A 17,690-nucleotide genomic window follows, 5' to 3' on the forward strand; every position below is an offset into this window, starting at 1 on the left:
CGAGAGTGCTCTGTGAAGCGGATCATCCCTGCTGAGCCTCAGACAAGACCCAGCCCGGGCTGAGACCTTCACTGGAGTCTTGCGAGAGACCGTGAAGCAGAGGACCCCTCTGAGCCGTGCCCACAAACGTGGAATAATACGTCTGTGCTGTTTTAAGCAGCGAAGATCGTGGTAGTTGTTCCTCAGCGACAGGTAGAGCGGCAGCCCACCACAGACCCACAGGACAGCACTGGGCAGGGCCGCCGCCACCGCCAGCCTGCCTGGGCCCCTTGTCCTCCTAGGCCACCTCCCCAGCGCTCGGCTGGGACCTCACCGCCCCCCGGGGCTGCAGAGGCACCACTGCCGACCACCGAACCCAGCCTGAACCACTCCCTGGCCCCAAGTTCTCTACACAACCCCTCTCGAATCCACTCTGCCACCTGAAACTCCGTTCATTTTCGCTTCTCTTTGTTGATGGAACCGACATTCACCCACTCTCATGTGCTGCCCTAGATCTTCCGTCTTCCTCACAGATCCATAAACGTCGGTAACGATCCACTTCTGCTTGGTTCTGACACAACATCTACGCTACCTACCCCTGTTCCTGTGGCTACCCAAGCCCTCGCTGACTCTGGAGTTTCTCAACCGGCTCCCCACCTCCCTGACCAACCCGCCTTGGCATATACCCTCCCACCGCCCTCAGGGAGGCCGTTCTCAAGCCGGGTGGTCAGGCGCTTCTGCTCTGGGACACCAACCAGGGTCAGGATGACCTTAACAGCAGCGGCCACCGTTTATCAGTATTTACTATATCCCAGGTGACTGCTCTAAACGCTTTACTAAATGAAACGTTTTCATTGGATCCTCACAAGAATCCTTTACAGTAGATACTATCATCATCCTCACTTTATAGACAAGGAAACAGAATTACGGGCTTCAGTAATGTCACAGGGTAATGAGTGAGGACTCAAACCCAGACAGGCCAATTCCATCTTCTCGGGTCTCTAACCACAATGATAACATCCAGGAAAACAGCAGGCTCGCGTGGCTTCTTCCTCTCCACCCTCAGCCTCCCGCTTCCCACCCCTCCCTCCCCAGCTTGTCACTCCCAGATACCACCCTGCCTACCTTCCTGAACAAAACTAGCCCTTTCAAGTCTCTGAGCCTTTGTGAGGGCTGTTCCCCGGCCTAGAGCCTCCTTCCTTGGTCTGCTGTGATCACCCTCCCCCTGCCCCCCCACCCCGCACACACAGTCTTTCACAGTTAATCACACAATCCTGCCATTCGCGGTGCTGACCATGTACTCCACGTGCGCTTCTACGCTGCATACATTGTGATGTTTCTTGACAGAGTTCTCACCTCCACTGAACGGCAAGCTTCTTTAAAGCAAGGACCCTGTACTCCTGGGAACTAGCTCTAAAATACGTTCTCAATAAAATGAATGATTAATCTTACACCAGTAAAGGATTTCATCATGAAGACTGCTAAGAAGTCACATGCGTGGCACTGACCACAGCTTCTTTATCTCCACCAAGGATAAGTAAGGCTGAATTTCACCCACCACCAACACACTCGCCCCACTACCGACTATGGGTGATGCAACTACTCTACAAATGCAACCCCAGTGGCTCAGCCCAACTAAACAGATACCTAACTTATACGAAGAGATATGCTCCCGTTACACTACAGTAGAACCAAATCTTTTAATGAAAAGGAAAGTGACTAGGAAGCCAACAGACTGAAGTGATAAATAAAGAGCTGATTATCAGGACATCCCAAGCAGCAGAGCTGGGTCTCTGGGTAGTAACAGTAAGCATGGTCCCCTGCCCACCCCTGTGGGCCTTGTAGTGTGAGAGAAAAACATGTGAAAAATCACTGAAAGTTTAAATGAGAATTTCATACCAGAACATTATCCAGTGTATCTTGACTTATCTGAATTACTTGTCCATCACTTAATAATCATCCTTCCACACCATTACAAATGCTCCATAAACATCACTACTGATGGCCAAAAAGCATTCCAACCTGTGAATTCACCACAGCCTATTTACTATCTCCAGGTTTTTGTTTTTTAATCTCACAGGTACACATTTTTTTTTATGCTTAGAATTATTCCCATAAAGTAGATTCCTAGAAGTAAAATCGCTGGGTCAAAGCATTCAAAGATTTGAAGGCTGTCAGGCTTGCTTCTCTTACCAATTTATACTCCTCAGGCAACACACCCAGTCAACAAGGTCGCTGCATCCTTGCCATCACCCTATTTTCAAATGCTTGCTAATAGCATTTCATTATTTTATATGTAAACCCTGTCTCTGATTATTTGTGAGTTTGACTTTATTCATGCATAGGATGCCTACTACGTACCACACACTACGCTAGACGTGGGATGTAACGGTAAATAAGACCAGCACAGTCCCAGAACTTCTGTGAACCTCAATTATCAGAAAAAATGGAAACTCATCTTATCCAGTGAGCTTAAAAATTAAGCAACACGATATATATATAAACATCCAATGCAATGCCTGAGACAAGCACTCGAGAAACGTACTCAACATTAGATTCTGTAGATTCTGTACATTCAAAGGCTGAGCACTGAAGACACAGAAACAATGAGAAAAATGTAACATCTGCCGCCAGGAAAAGGAAGCAGAATGACCATAATCGCAATGCTGTCTAAGAAGTGTGTAGAGTGATAGGGAAGCAGGAAAGGCACTGGGACTGACAAGAAAAGAGCAGCCGGAGGGAGCATCCCTAGGAAAAGGATGCAGACCTGAGCTGTTATCAAGAGAGGAAACTAGAGATAAGCAGGGGATCACATGACGGCAGTCAATGAAGATTTCATGGATAAAAGGGCGAATTAGTTTAAAAATGTCAGTGAATGCACAAACTTTATCTTATAGGTGAAGAGGAGCCATCATGTTTCACGACAGATTATATAGCTGAAGTATGTGACTAAAACAGAAGGATAGTAACACTGGTGGCGGAGATGATTCGTTCATTCACTCACTCATTCACTCATTTATTCATTCATTCATCCAAATCCAACCAACGCCTATGAACTTATGTGCCAGGACTGGGAATTCTGTGAACAGAACAGATAAGGTCTTGGCCCTGATGGAGTCCACCGTCTTGAGGGAGAAAAAGGCATCAAACAAGAAGAAAGCAAACATGATGTAAGTTGTGATGATTACAATGAACGAAGGAAGAGTGGGCAGGAAGGAGGACCTACTTTAGGTTGGGGTGACGGCAGCAGGCCTCTGTGTGGGTCCATTCAGACGGGGTCGCAGGCGGTGAGAGGAAGCCTGTCCTGGGAAGGTGGGGAAAGCACTATGGGAAGACACAGCATTTCTCTGAGACTAAACATCAAGTCCTTATAATAATCACTATATTATTCTAAGTTTTCTTTTTTTGTTTCCTTTTCAATATTATTTATCTTTTTTGCTTTGATATAGTTTCACACATAAGAAAAAAGGTAACAAAAACAGTACAAAAAACTCCCTTCTGCCCTTTGCCCAGATTCACCCACTGTGCTCCACTGCTTTACCATTTGGACCAGTTCATGCTACGTGCACGGTTTTCTTTCTTTCTTCCTCTCTCTCTTTAGATACATATAAATATTAGATATATTTTTTCTGAACTATGAGAGTAATCTGAAGACAGAATAGAATGTCTCTTTATCCATAAATATTTCAGAATGTGTATTTCCTAACAGCAAGGATTTTCTTGTACATAATCAAAGTACATTTATCAAATCACTGATCGCTACTGTTTATCTAATCCACAGTCAATACTCAAATTACTGCCCCAATAATATTCTTTAAAGTTTTTTCCTCCCAATACAGGATCCAACTCAGGACCATGTGCGGCATTTAGCTATAAAATCTATTTAATCTCCTTCAATCTGGAACACTCCATCTTTCCTTTTCCTTTTCCCGACCTCACTCTCAGTCAATCAGGAGCATCAGAAATTAGTGACCGACCTCAGTGTCGCTGCCCTCCTCCACAACACCTGCAGCAAATGAGAGAAACTGACAAGCTGCAGCAGCTCCTGTGTCCTTCAAACAAACACCAGTCTTCTTTGGGCGCTCACCCAAAGCCGCAGCTCAACCTGTGACCCGCAGTCATTCACAACACCGACAAAAACCTGAACAAAACTTATCTGAGACTGAGTCTGTCTGCACACCTGATGAACAAGGTAGCCAATTTCGAGGACAGTTTTGATGTCAGTGGCTCTAGAACTCAGCAGAACTCCACTCCACTGTATCGGCACACCTGACCCCATCACTGCACATTCAGCTCATTTCAACAGCTCCGAAGCCCACCCACCCCGATAGGATGTCCCATGTTTTCATCCCCTGACTATGGTTTACAGCCATCAAACCGGCAGCGTGAACCAGAGCCCCCTTCCGAATCTTCCCTCCACATTCTCACCGTCAGCCCGCACCAAGGGCCTCCCCTGAACAGTGTGCAGAAAACCCAGCTGGCGAGGTCAGTCATCATTCCCGGGGTCCACAGCACTGAGGGTCTGCATGCAAATGTCAGGCTGCTGGCTGCCAGGACCACAGATGCTATTTATCCCGCTGTCCTGAGGAGACGGCACCTGAAATCATCATTGCTGGTGCTTACGGAGGGTGCACCATATGCGGTCATCTTGCTCAGCATCACTTCACTCACTTTTCACAACACGTAAGATACCTATAGTATTACTGTCCCCCTCTGCAGATGAACAAAAAGACTCAGAGCTTCCTCAACTTGCCGAAGGCAGAAACTTAGTAAATAAACGTTCCAGGGCCTTGAACCCAGGTCAATGAACAACATTCATTCAATAAAAATTCACCTGAGACTCTAGTACATCCTAGGCATTTTCTTAGCTTTGGGAATAAAGAGAAAACAATATGATAAAATTGCCTTCTCTCATAAAGCTTACATCTTAGTGGGCAACATGAAAATTTTATATCTAAACACAAACTCCATGATATCTACTTTCAGAAAGAACAGCGAAAGAAGAAGAAGAAAAAAAGCACATTATCTTTAAGTAAAAGCAATTCCAACATCTACGCTAGCTCTTTTCTGTTTTATTCCTTCAACTGTGCGTACAGCTGGGAAACACGGCATCAGTCCCAATCCCCAGAGGAAATGGGGAATGAAGATGTGTGTCTGGCCTCCAGGAGCAGCCAGAGACTAAAGGCCAGCCACGGGACGCTAGGTGATGAAGCCTCAGTTACAACTCTGCCCAACAACTCGGGTAAGCCCCAGGGCGCCATACCCTGTGCTGCAGCAGAGAGGGCAGCACTGAGCCTCCCTCGACCCCGTGGCGGGCACCACAAGAGCTCAGCGCCTGGAACCCTTCCAGACTCCCCTCCGTGCGGATCTGCCTCTGTCTGCTTTTCATCTTGATGTGTATCCTTTCACTATAATAGAACTGTAATCATAAGCACAGCACTTTCCTGAATTCTGTGAGCTTGGGGAACGCCAGACTTTGCAGTCAGCTGGTCTGAAGTGAGGGTGGTCCTGGGCACCACCAAACCTGTGGATGGTATCCCAAGTGAGAGTGGTCTTGTGAGGACCACTCCATCTAAGTCCAGATTCGACTAAACCACCGCACAGGGCTTCCTTGGTGGTGCAGTGGTTAAGAATCCGCCTGCCAATGCAGGGGACACGGGTTCCAGCCCTGGTCTGGGAAGATCCCACATGCCGCGGAGCAGCTAAGCATGTGCGCCACAGCTACTGAAGCCAATGCACCTAGAGCCCGTGCTCCGCAACAAGAGAAGCCACCGCAGTGAGAAGCCCGCGCACCGCAAGGAAGAGCAGCCCCCGCTCACCGCAACTAGAGAAAGCTGGTGGGCAGCAACAAAGACCCAGCGAAGACAAAAATAAATAAATTAATTAATTAACTAAAACAAAAATTTATATAATACGATTCCTCTTTTTGGATGATAATAGCATTTTGGTTATAAAATAATAGTTGTAAAAAATAATTAGTTCTAAAAAAATTCATGTGTAAAATGATATTTGAAATGTTCTAAAATAGTCTAGCAAAAACAAATTTAAGAAGGATGGAAGAGAGGGAGGGAGGGGAGAGTTTAGCTAGAGAGGGGGATAGATAAGATTGGCAAAATACTGGTAATCATTAAAGCACACAAGACATTCAGCATTCATATATTATAGGTGGGAATCTACTATAAATAATTATGACCTTCCTGAAAAGCAACCGGTGTTCCTGGGATAGGTAAGTAAAACTTTAATAAACACACACCTCTCTCATCTCAAAAGCAGAGATAATATCTCCCTTGCAGAGCTATGGGGGGGGTGTGGCGGGGGCATATCTGTTCTTCAAAATTTACAAGATCAAAGTAGTGAGACAAGGGGAAGTGAGGGGGGGGGAACATACATGAAGCAAGATTGGCCATGAGATAACTACTGAACAAAATGACACTTACATATGCCTGTGCGAGGGTTACACGCACACCAGAAATTATGAACGTGATCTCCCACCGTTCATGCTGGACAAAAACTTAATTCGCCCCACACCTTTTGGTCATCCTTTCTCATGTTGATGGATACAAGTCACTGAAACACTTTTGGAGCAGCCTTTCACTGTGGTAAGACAGAGCTAAGAAATTTTCTTTTCCATAATTTCTCCAAGGCAGTCTTCATCCCACTTTCAAGTAAGTCTGGACCCAGCATCTCCTATCAGCTCTGAGCATATCATATTCGCAGCCAATCCATGAAAATGAGCAAAATATACAAATAATGCCTGTACAGAGGGACTCTGTGGCCACTGTGTCCACGGAAAGGCATAAATATTATGCTTCACTACCTAAAAGGAACAGTAACAACTGCCAGTGAAATGAAAATCATAACTTCCTACAAGTAAGCGTAAATATACAGAAACATACAAACCAAACTTCCATTGTGCACCAACACCTGATCGATAATACAGTATAAAGGTCAGTCAAGGCTTTCTTATTCTCAAACTACAGACAGGAAAAATGAAATTACTCCTGAGTTAAGAGTTCCCCAAACCTGTCACTGCCCTGAGAGGAAAGACGCCCTGGACGCACGCACAGTACTGAGGTTCTATAAGGTAAATTTTGTGTACATGGAAACAGACAAAATTGAGTCTCTGTCCTGAAGGGTGGACCATCTTGCAGGGGTAACAAGCAAGATGTAACTAACAATTCAAAGAGCCAGATGTGAAATAAACAGTAAAGGAGAAAGATGTCCCCTGACTCTCACGCAAGCACTCTGTCCCAGTCCAAGCCAAGGCTTATCACAGAGACCCCTGCTTTGCCACCACTTGCATTTCCTCATAAAGCTGCCTGATCTCAAGTTCTCTCTCCTTTACCTTAGCTCCTCTAAGACTAAAGTCCTTTAAAACAATCTATTTCTATCTTGAGCTGTAACTTCAACCTCGTATGACTAATTTTTAGGTGGTCATGTCACGGCTTCACAGCAAGCTAAATTTGTTTGGTAGAGGAAAGATTTTATTTCTACATTTAATTTTATTTTTTTCATAATCTGCAGACTGGACACAATAATAAGGGAATGGAAATAGGAATCTGTATGTGAGCGAAATAAAAGCTCTGGTCAGATTCTAACTGAAAAGTATGGGTTATAAAATTAAATGTTCTAAAAAGGGTAACAGAATGAACAAAATATATTTACTCATGCTAATATTTTAAATTATTTTAAAAGAAATGTCATAAGACCTATATAAAGACCAATTCTGTTTAATCTAAATCAAAGTTGTAAAATTTTACTGAGTTACATCTTCTCCAGCCAATCCATGAGCCACATGGCTTCACTGTCAAGTAAACAGAGTTAAAAACAAAAAAAAAACCTATGTCCTCATCAGTACACATCCATCTAAATTTCTATTTCCTAACCTGTAAAGTAGGGATATTAGCAATACCTGCCTCATACTGCTTTTGTAGAAAACAAGTAAAATAATGCCCACAAAAGAGCATATTCAGCACACTGCCAACTCCACAGTAAATACTCCAAAATGCTGCCTAGGGACAGGAAATACCTTGTGACATAACACAAAGTACTCAAGATTATCTGGTGAATGAATAGGTCCTCACGAACAAAAAGTCCACTACTAGCAAAGCAGAGTTCAAATAGTAACTGAGAGAGATCACATCCAAGTAGCTAATTTTTGGTAGTTTCTTTAGCGGCCAGCATATTCCAAGGTTCCTTAATAAAAAAACAAAACAGTAACAATCACCCCTACCTTAAGCATATCCTTCTCTTTATAACTACCCCTCCTACCCACCTCTTTGGTTTTACCAGTGGTGATCAGTTTGGTTTAACATGTGTCTTATGTGAAGAAGTACTCCCTGGCGCAGACCTAACAGCCCCAAGTCTGTGCGCCCCTCTGTCCACTTTACTCCCAGGAAGCCATCTAACTCTGCGCTACTACTGCACACCTGGGCCAACAGCCTGGCTCAGCTCCTCCTACCCGCAGCGGTCATGTCAAAGCCATCCTGGAGGGCATCCCCAGCTGCACAATCTTCGTTTCATTTTAAAGTCACTGTACTTCTCCCCAAACTAAAAGCGCTTGATAACATCTACGCAATCATCTAAGTTCCCTGGACTAACATTCCAGCATCGCCTTTCTGCAGCTCACTACATAAAGCTGCACACCGTTTCCGCTGACCTCCTGAACAGGGAGGAATAAGCTTCACCTTTTGTGCCCTGTGGCTCCTAACATTTCATTGCCTCCATTTTTTTTTTTTTTTTTTTTTTTTTTGCTTGCGTTATGCGGGCCTCTCACTGCTGTGGCCTCTCCCATTTGCGGAGCACAGGCTCCGGACGCGCAGGCCCAGCAGCCATGGCTCACGGGCCCAGCCGCTCCGCGGCATGTGGGATCTTCCCGAAACGGGGCACGAACCCGCGTCTCCTGCATCGGCAGGCGGACTCTCAAGCACCGCGCCACCAGGGAAGCCCCATTGCCTCCATTTTTAAGCAAAGAGGTCAAAGACATCCTTCCTTACATGCAATTAATTATAAAGTACCAGCACAGAAGCCAACTGCTGCTGAAGGAATTACAAACTAACTTTATGTGCCTCATATAAAATATAAGCTTAGTTCATAATGTAACATTACTTTCCACCAGTCAAGATTTTCTAAAATTTGGCATGTTTTTTATATAAACTTTTTCTTAATTTCTACAAGATGAAATCATACTCAGTATTACACAAGTTAACACAACGCAATTCTAAATTAAAACCAAAGGGTCAGGGGCTTCCCTGGTGGCGCAGTGGCTAAGAATCCGCCTGCCAATGCAGGGGACACAGGTTCAATCCCTGGTCCAGGAAGATCCCACATGCCGTGGAGCACCTAAGCCCGTGCGCCACAACTACTGAGCCCACGGGCTATAGCCCGCGAGCCACAACTACTGAACCCGCATACCACAAACAAATACTGCACGTGCCACAACTACTGAAGCCCGCGCACCTAGAGCCCGTGCTCCACAACAAGAAGCCACCACAGCGAGAAGCCCGCACACCGCAACAAAGAGCAGCCCTCGCTCGCCGCAACTAGAGAAAGCCCGCACACAGCAACAAAGACCCAATGCAGCCAAAAATAAAAATAAAATTTTTTAAAAAAGAAAGAAAATAAGCCAATATTAGATTTAAAAAAAAAATCAAATGATTAGTAACTCAACCACTGACACAAAATTTTCTTAAAATTATGTGGCCCTTTGCATAAACACTGTCTTTAGTTTCTTTCGGTTGAGAATACAACTTACCAGCCTGCTGTACATATATTGAGACACTGTAGGAAAGAACATTGATCAAAACACATCAGACATACTATAACAGCAATTAAAACTAGGATTCTGGCCCATTAATAGATAACACAGAGAACAGAAGAGATTCAAACGTATCTTTAAACACATACACACAGATACACAATAGGAGAAATCCAAACTGAGAGAAAGTAAAAACTGTTCAAACAAAGTATTATACTAAATGGCTATCTACAGCATGCAGAAAAACAAAGTCTATTTAAATACCATTTTTACACTTCAGATTACTATTAATGATTAATGAATAAAACTGCTGACAAGGTAACAGTGAGCACGCTGGCACAGTTCTGACAAGAATATAAATTGGTATACCTTTTAAGGAGATTTAATCTGGCGATATGCACCAAAATTTAAAATGTGCAAACCAGAAACTCCACTTCTTGAAAGGTATCAGAAGCAGATAACCAGGCAAGTGTACAAAGGTATATATTCAATGATTTCCATCACACCATTATTAACAATGAAACATCAGAACAATGACTATCATAGGTGCCGGTCAAATAAACTACAGTTCAACTATATAATGTGACATTACTCAGACATTTTAAAATGTTCATTAGACCTAGACCCATCGATGAGTGATATATTTATCATGTAGTTACATAAGGCAAGTTACAGAATATATCATGTGATTCTGTTTGTGGATTTTATTTTTATTTTATTAACTAATACTGAGGGATATATATGCAGACAAGCATTAAAAAAGTTTGGAACAACTTAACATCAATGTTTTCAACAAAGGTTATCTCTGGATGCAGGACTTTCACGCTCTCTGGTGTCTTTAAAATCACATTTATAATCTGAGGTTAAAAATACTTGCTTCCATTTCGAAAAAGAAAAAAAGACAACACTGTACACGTTCCAAAGAAATAAAGGACCTGAAGATACTGCCCTATAAGAGCTGCTCCAGCTAAGAGACAAGACAACCCTCCCCACCTGCTGGTCCCAGGTTGGCCCCCAATCAGGGCCCCAGGGGGACCCACCCCGCTTACTCTGCACACTTCCCTAGATGGCCATTCAAGTTTCATTCACTGTCTTGATGTGCACATAAGAGGGAGAAGAGAACTGTGAAAAGAACGTGAGATCACGAGTCAGAAGACCTACATGCAAGTCCCGCCCCCACTACCGACTGTGTGATGCGGACAGACCTCAACTAACCTGAATTGTTCTGATACAAAAAGGAAGGAGACTCCCCAACTCACAGGTTGCGAGAATGCAGAGAAGAATCTACACATACACGGGAGGGTTATGCAAACCGAGTGCAAGACAGTTAACTCTCCCAGACCTCTGTCCTCAGCTCAGGACCAGCGCCTGGCCGCTGCTGTCTCCAGTCAGAAACCACACTGTTCCTCAAACTCAACACATCTCATTTCACCTCAGTGCTTTTCCTTTACAGCTATTCCCTAAGTTCTTTTGTGAACAAAACGATGGTTCTCCTGCTACCCAAGGCTTCAGTTATTTCTGTCTAAATCCTATCCCTGTTCCCCTTTATAATCCAACCCCTCATTCTCCAGTGACATAACCCTTCTTTCAGAGCCTGGAAGCTCTCCTCATCCGGCTCCAGCCCTTCCCGAACACGCCCTCCACTTACAACACTGCAGGCAATGCCGCCTCGCCCCTCCACCCCGGAGCCCCACTGTTGCCAGAGCAGCTGGCACACACCAGCGGCCCACCATGCCCCGCCGTCTGTGACCTGGGTGCAGGACCCGGTTCGGTACACAGACAGTCTCCCTGAGCTTCATCTTCTGCCTGCCCCGTCAAACGTGTGAAGCCACAGCTCTGGCCTAAAGCTAGATTCGCAGGAAAACGGCAAGAGCCACCTGTATCTGAGTGCCAGCAGCTCTCCCACTCTCAGTGCACCTGTGCACATCAGTTTATGAACTGAAATCATACCTTCTGCGGAGTGTATGAGAGGGACAGCAATAATGCATTTCAGATTATGGTGTAAGGAATATAAGAAAAGCTTCTAAAATGGTGCCAATTGTAATTTTAAGTACTCTTCAACATTCTAGGACTTCATAATCAACCCCCGTTTGTCCTTCTTAAAAGTATCTCCAGCTACTCCCCTACACGAACCCATTTCAGATTATGGTGTAAGGAATATAAGAAAAGCTTCTAAAATGGTGCCAATTGTAATTTTAAGTACTCTTCAACATTCTAGGACTTCATAATCAACCCCCGTTTGTCCTTCTTAAAAGTATCTCCAGCTACTCCCCTACAAGAACCCACACTCTCACTTTACCTATACATAGTCTTAGCAGAGAAAATACTCGCCCCCATTTCGTCTCATCTGAACTTTACTCATCCAACTGTGGTCAAAAGCCCTTCTGGGTACTTCCCTGGCGGTCCCGTGGTAAAAAAAAATCCACCTTGCAATGCAGAGGACGCGGGTTCAATCCCTGGTAACAAAGATCCCACATGCCGCAGGGCAACTAAGCCCACTGTGTCACAACTACTGAGCCCGCGTGCCGCAAACTACAGAGCCCACGCGCCACAACCCGTGAGAGAAAATCTGCAGGCCGCAACTAGAGAGAAGCCCGTGCACTGCAACTAAGACCGGAGGCAGCCAAAAATAAACAAAATAAATAATTTTTTTTAAAAAGCCCTTCTGGGAAGTCTTCCCTAGTCACAGGTGGCCCACAGTCTTCCCTTCCCTGCCTTGAACTAACAGAGCTCTTCACTAACTATCAAGTGGTGTGAATTATCTTATTGGTGGGGGGGATAATCTCAATCTCACATCATGAAAGGACACCTGTTTCTTCTGGATCCTCCTGGGATAAAGTCAGCTATAAATGAGGGGGTAAGGAGAGACCTATTTTTAAAAATACTGATTCCGCTGCATTTATTCCCAGACATACAGGTGTTACAATTGTACTTTCATGCCCATAAAAACAAGAAAGCATCTCTCATACTCACAAAAAACAGTATCTATCATTTATCATTGGAGATTAATTTGTAATTTCCTCTTTGAGAGATTACCACCACCATGATCAGGTCAGTCACTCCAGCTTACTGTCAACCGGTCTAATCCATTCAAAACTCAGAATCAGCTTCCCTACTTGGGGAGACCAAGGGGAAAGCCCCGGACAACAACTCTGCCCCCGCCAGACTGAACAAAGCCAGTCATTATTCACCCTACTTTTACTGAACACCCGACATAAGCCAGACACTATGCCAGGTGCCGGGAGTACAAAGACCCTCAAGTTGCTTTCAAGTCTAGCAGAACACAGGAAATGTGGATGACGCTAGACAAGGTGGACCAAAAGCTTCATAAAGAACAAGGATTAGGAAAGCTGATTTGCAATTCTGCAAATTGTAATTCAGCAGGTGGACCTAAGTGAGGGCCACGGGTGCTACATCAATGAAACTAGTAATGTTCACCACAAATGGAGTTGTCTGGGTTACCCAGGGACTGCAAACTGGGCTTCAACCTCTCCAGATCAGATTTATTCCCATCTGATCCTCCTCTTTCTCTGCCAAGAAGAAAAGAAAAGGAGAAAAAGAAGGAAAGAAGAGTAGGTCAGCCATCTTCCTTACACTCCCCGAAAGAGAACCTTTCCATAAAGGTCCAGGGCGTCCTAAATGAATGCCTTGCCTGCAACTAGACGGGCCACCTGATTGAAGGGCAGCACGACAGACAAGAATGGAGGCAAGAGGAATACTCTCAGCAGTGTGGAGTAGGTGCTTCGGGTTCTTCCTACGTGTACAGGAAGTACATGTCTATGTGTGGACAGTTTGGTTTCTCAGAAATGAGAGAACATCGTGCATACGTGCAATTTGTTTGAGATGAATAATATAATATCATGGGAACCTTTCCATATCAGTACATATAAATGTATTACACACTGTGATGTCCTGACACCCATAAAAACTGCATAAAACACATGACTTAAAGATAATTTGGAACTGGAAATATTAGTAAATACACAGTCTAAAAAATTAGTCCCAATAGAGAGTATCATTCGATTTCATCCTTAATACATTAAAAAATTTTGCATGTGTCATTTGATAGATTCTCAGAATAACCATTAAAATGAATTTAAGTCAGTCTGCTACAAAATAGCTCTCCGGCCTCCAAATACCAACCATGGAAGCCACAACCGTTTTTTCAGTATTAGTGTCATCGTGATGATGCTACATCCAGGGCTGTGCGTGGTACAATTGTGAAATATCAATATCGACTTATGACACCTTCTTTAAATAGGAATTGTTTTTTTTAACTCTAAAGTCTCAAACAATAGTATCTACAGCAAACTTTTCTAATTCTATGCTTCATTTTATAATAGATCCTAAGAGTAAAGAAATGGAACCAAAACTATCTTTTACAGCAAATGTTGACTTAGTTTCATTCTATTAAACCAGGACTATATGTAAATATACAGCAATATCAAAAAGGATGTGCACATCTGGAATCTGCAGTATAATGGCTAAAACAGCCATGGAAATATGAACAGGTACTGTACTGATGCGACTAACATTTCGATATTCTGCTGGTTACTAACCAGTTATGTGCAGCACATGAAGGAAAACATGATGCAAACAGTCCTGAACCAGCAACCAAAGGAGGGGGAGTCACCATTATTTCGTCTCTTAGCGTAATTACAAGCCAATAAAATATGAGATTTCGACAGAGAGCAAAATCGGGGGAGGGGGGCGGCTGCGGGGAGCGGTTACGGGGAGCCACTGTGTAACCCTCTGGGTCCCCACTGGACAGCTGTGAAAGCAGACGCTAACCGACGGAGGAAGGGACCCTTGCAGCGCTCCAGCCCCGTACCTGCAGAGAGATTTAACCGAACAGCAACTTCACCGAGCCATGGAAGAAAGCCCCCCCTCTCCCAGGGCCCTGCACAAGGGGTCCAGGTTACAGACAAATTAGCTTTACTAGGTCCCCAATATGGAAGAATCAGAGTCATGTAATGATGAGAATGTGCATCCTTTTCATCACTACACAGAGACGGCAAGTACTCCACAGTCTGCTCCCCCAGCACTGTGTCTGCTTCAGCATCTCGGAGCAGTCTGCATTTGCGATTTATCTTCCTGAAAACTTCCGGTGTTTCACCATTTCCTACAACCTTGTATACAAAGCTTACATATAAAGTTCCTTTTGTTCACTGCCCGTGTTGCTGGAGCTAAAACTGGGTCCTGCTGGGGTTTAACATTTCACGAGCAAAGGAATGACTCTCAGCCCAAGCTGCTTCCCAGCTCTGCCAGGTTTACTGAACAAACCTCTGTGCCTTTGCATGTGGGGCTTAGAGTATGCTACCTTCCTTACTCAGAGCCCCGAAACCTGAGTACCTGTGGAGCCTCTGCTACCACCACACGCTCCTACTGGGCTCCCCTTGCTCGCCCCGCCCACCTCAGCAACCTTCTCCCCTTCCCTCCTATATGCCAAGGTCCTCAGGGCCTTTGCATTTACAATTCCTTCTTTCCCCAGACAGTCACACAGTCAGCTTCCTCACTTCTCTTGGGTCTTTCCTTCAGATTTCCAATTAATGCTTAAATAGTAATTAACTGTATACAGGACTTCAATTTTCTTTCTTTATAAAAGGCAAAAACAATATTGAACACATTCCTGTATTCCTTGCAGTAACTGGTTCAACGGTCTGCCTTGGTACGGAAATACTAACCATCTAAATGAGTGTGCGTGGAAAGGGACTGCTAGATTTTTACCTGAGTTGCCTGAACCAGTATTTTCTGAACACAGAAAGCTTAACTGGGGTTACAGAACAGCATTACCTGAATGAGAAAATTTCACTACCCACTACTTTTTTTGAAGAGCTATATACAGCTGAAAAGTAAAGCATAGGGCAGGTGTTCAAACATTTGCTTGCATGCATGACAATTAAAGATAGTCTCAAAATCAGAGGCTAAATAAAAGCTCCTCAAGCTTCCATAACAAAAATTTTAAGTTCAAAAGTGTGGCTTTTCAAAAACAAAGGTCTTGGGCCCTCTGCCCCTTCTGACAATGAATTTCATCTGCTAGGAGTCAAATCTGCCATGTGTTCTGACCTTGTGCTTGTTGGCAAGGGCCAGAAAAACACTGTCCTCAGAGACGAGTTTCGCCTCCTCGCCTTCCCTGTCATCCAACATCACCATGTACGAATCAGGCCCAAACTAATCCTGTGACTAACATAAAAGGTTCCAAACAGACGAAATAAAATTACTTTTTAAAACCGTGGTCTGAGTCCATGTCCGAGGTCCATCAACAGGCATTTGCCAACACAAACGTTTATCAACAGGAAGCATCTCTTTTCTAAAAACTCCAGGTTTTAAACACAATATTAAACACGAAAATGCTGCTGAGAAAATGTGTTCATCCAGACCATAGTCTACTGTTGCAACATTATAAACAGAAAGGAAAAAGAGATCTTCACCTCGCCAGCAAGGGTCTCCTTACGGATCGAGTCAGCCACCTTCCTCAGTGGTCCCTGGCTGCCCCTCATAGTAACGTCAGGATCGGAAGCGCGCTGCTTATATCAAATACGGACATACAACAGCGAGATTCTTCATCAAACAAGCTGTCTGTCTGCTTAAGCTGAGTACCCTGCTCCTAAGCGGCTCACCTTCCCACCCTCGGGAGAAAGCACACAAGCACCACCCACACACGAAAACCTAGAAACTATACAAAACGGCGGTTAGGCCCTGCTCCTGCGGCCCAAATCATTGCTCCCTGCCTGGCGGACGCTCCTCTCCGGCTTCGGGTCTCGCAGCAACGCGCCTCTTTATCAACAGCGGGCACCTGCGCCTGCCCAGGGCCCCGCGGGGCGACTACACTTCAGACGGAGGGGAGGCGGGCACGAAACCATCTACAACGAACGCAGCGCACGCGGCAGGCGGTGGGAGGCACGGCGGCGATGAACCCCCACGAGGGCCGTCCGGCTCCGGCCGCGGAATCTGTGAAACCCGCACCCGCGCCTCGTCCCGCGCCCGCCCGCGGGGCGGCGGAGGCTGAGTCATTCCCGGGAGTAACTTTATCCGCATCGTGCCCTCGGGGAAGCCTCGCGCTCAGCGGCGGGACGGAGCCGCGTCTGGGACCCTCGCCCCGTCCGGCCTCCGAGCCTGACACCTCGGGCCCCAGCCCGGCGGCGGCGGCGGCGAGGGTGCGTCCCTGGGCCCCGGCGCTCCCGACGCCGGCGGGAGGCACCGGGAGGCCGGGGCTGCACAGGCCCCCGCGGAGCCGCCCGCCCCCGCCTCCCCCGCCCGGGGACCCGCTCCCTGGGCCGCGTCCGAGGGGCAGGACGCCGCACTCACCGGGAAGCGCCTCCTCCTCCGCCGGCGGCAGCAGCAGGGCCCGCGGCTCCCGGCACCATCTTCCGCTGTCGCCTTGTCCTCGGCGGCCGCTACCAACCGACCATTGGCGCCGCCAACCGACACAACTGCCGCGGCCGGGGCCGCCGCCTCTGGGCGGCGGGGACGGGCAGGCCCCTCGGCTCCGGGTCGGGGGCCGGGGGAGGGCGGGCCGCGGCCGGTCAGAGCCGAGGGGCCGGGCGACGGGGAGCCGAGGCAGCGCCGGGCTCGGCAGGGCCGCGGACACGGCCGCCGCGGGTTTGTTATTGTCGACTCCGGCCCTTCCTGCGCGGGGCACGCCGGGAAGCGGGCGGGGGAGGGGAGGCGCGGCGGGCGCAGGGCAGCTCTGCGCAGGTCCGGAAGTCGGCGGGCCGCCGGGAAGGGTTGGACCCGGCTCCGCCTGGTGCCGGTGCTGGTGTTGGTGCTTCCCGGCCCGGGGCTCTGGCGTCCTCGCGTGACCCGGGAGACTCCGCTGGGCGGCGCTGGCCGCTGTCAGGGCGCGACTGCCCCAAGGTGAGCCTGACCTTCTCGCTCCAGCGAGTGGGCCTGTGCTCGCCGACCCACCGAATCCTGGGTTAGCCCGGGCGGGAGAGCTCGGCCCCCTCGGCCT

At 46.6% G+C, this 17,690-nt stretch overlaps 1 protein-coding gene across 1 annotated transcript in view; it reads right to left on the reverse strand.

Annotated features, from left to right (window-relative positions):
• RB1CC1 (RB1 inducible coiled-coil 1) overlaps positions 1–17,345 on the reverse strand; it is a 61,754-nt gene extending 44,409 nt beyond the window's left edge. The window contains exon 1 of the mRNA XM_007464019.1: positions 17,045–17,345. The gene's annotated coding sequence lies outside the window, so the exon portion shown is untranslated. The remainder of the gene's footprint in view (positions 1–17,044) is intronic.
• Between the last annotated feature and the right edge of the window lie 345 nt (positions 17,346–17,690).

Source organism: Lipotes vexillifer, unplaced genomic scaffold (assembly GCF_000442215.2).
Source record: "Lipotes vexillifer unplaced genomic scaffold, Lipotes_vexillifer_v1.1 scaffold69, whole genome shotgun sequence".
Classification (NCBI taxonomy): Eukaryota; Metazoa; Chordata; class Mammalia; order Artiodactyla; family Lipotidae; genus Lipotes; species Lipotes vexillifer.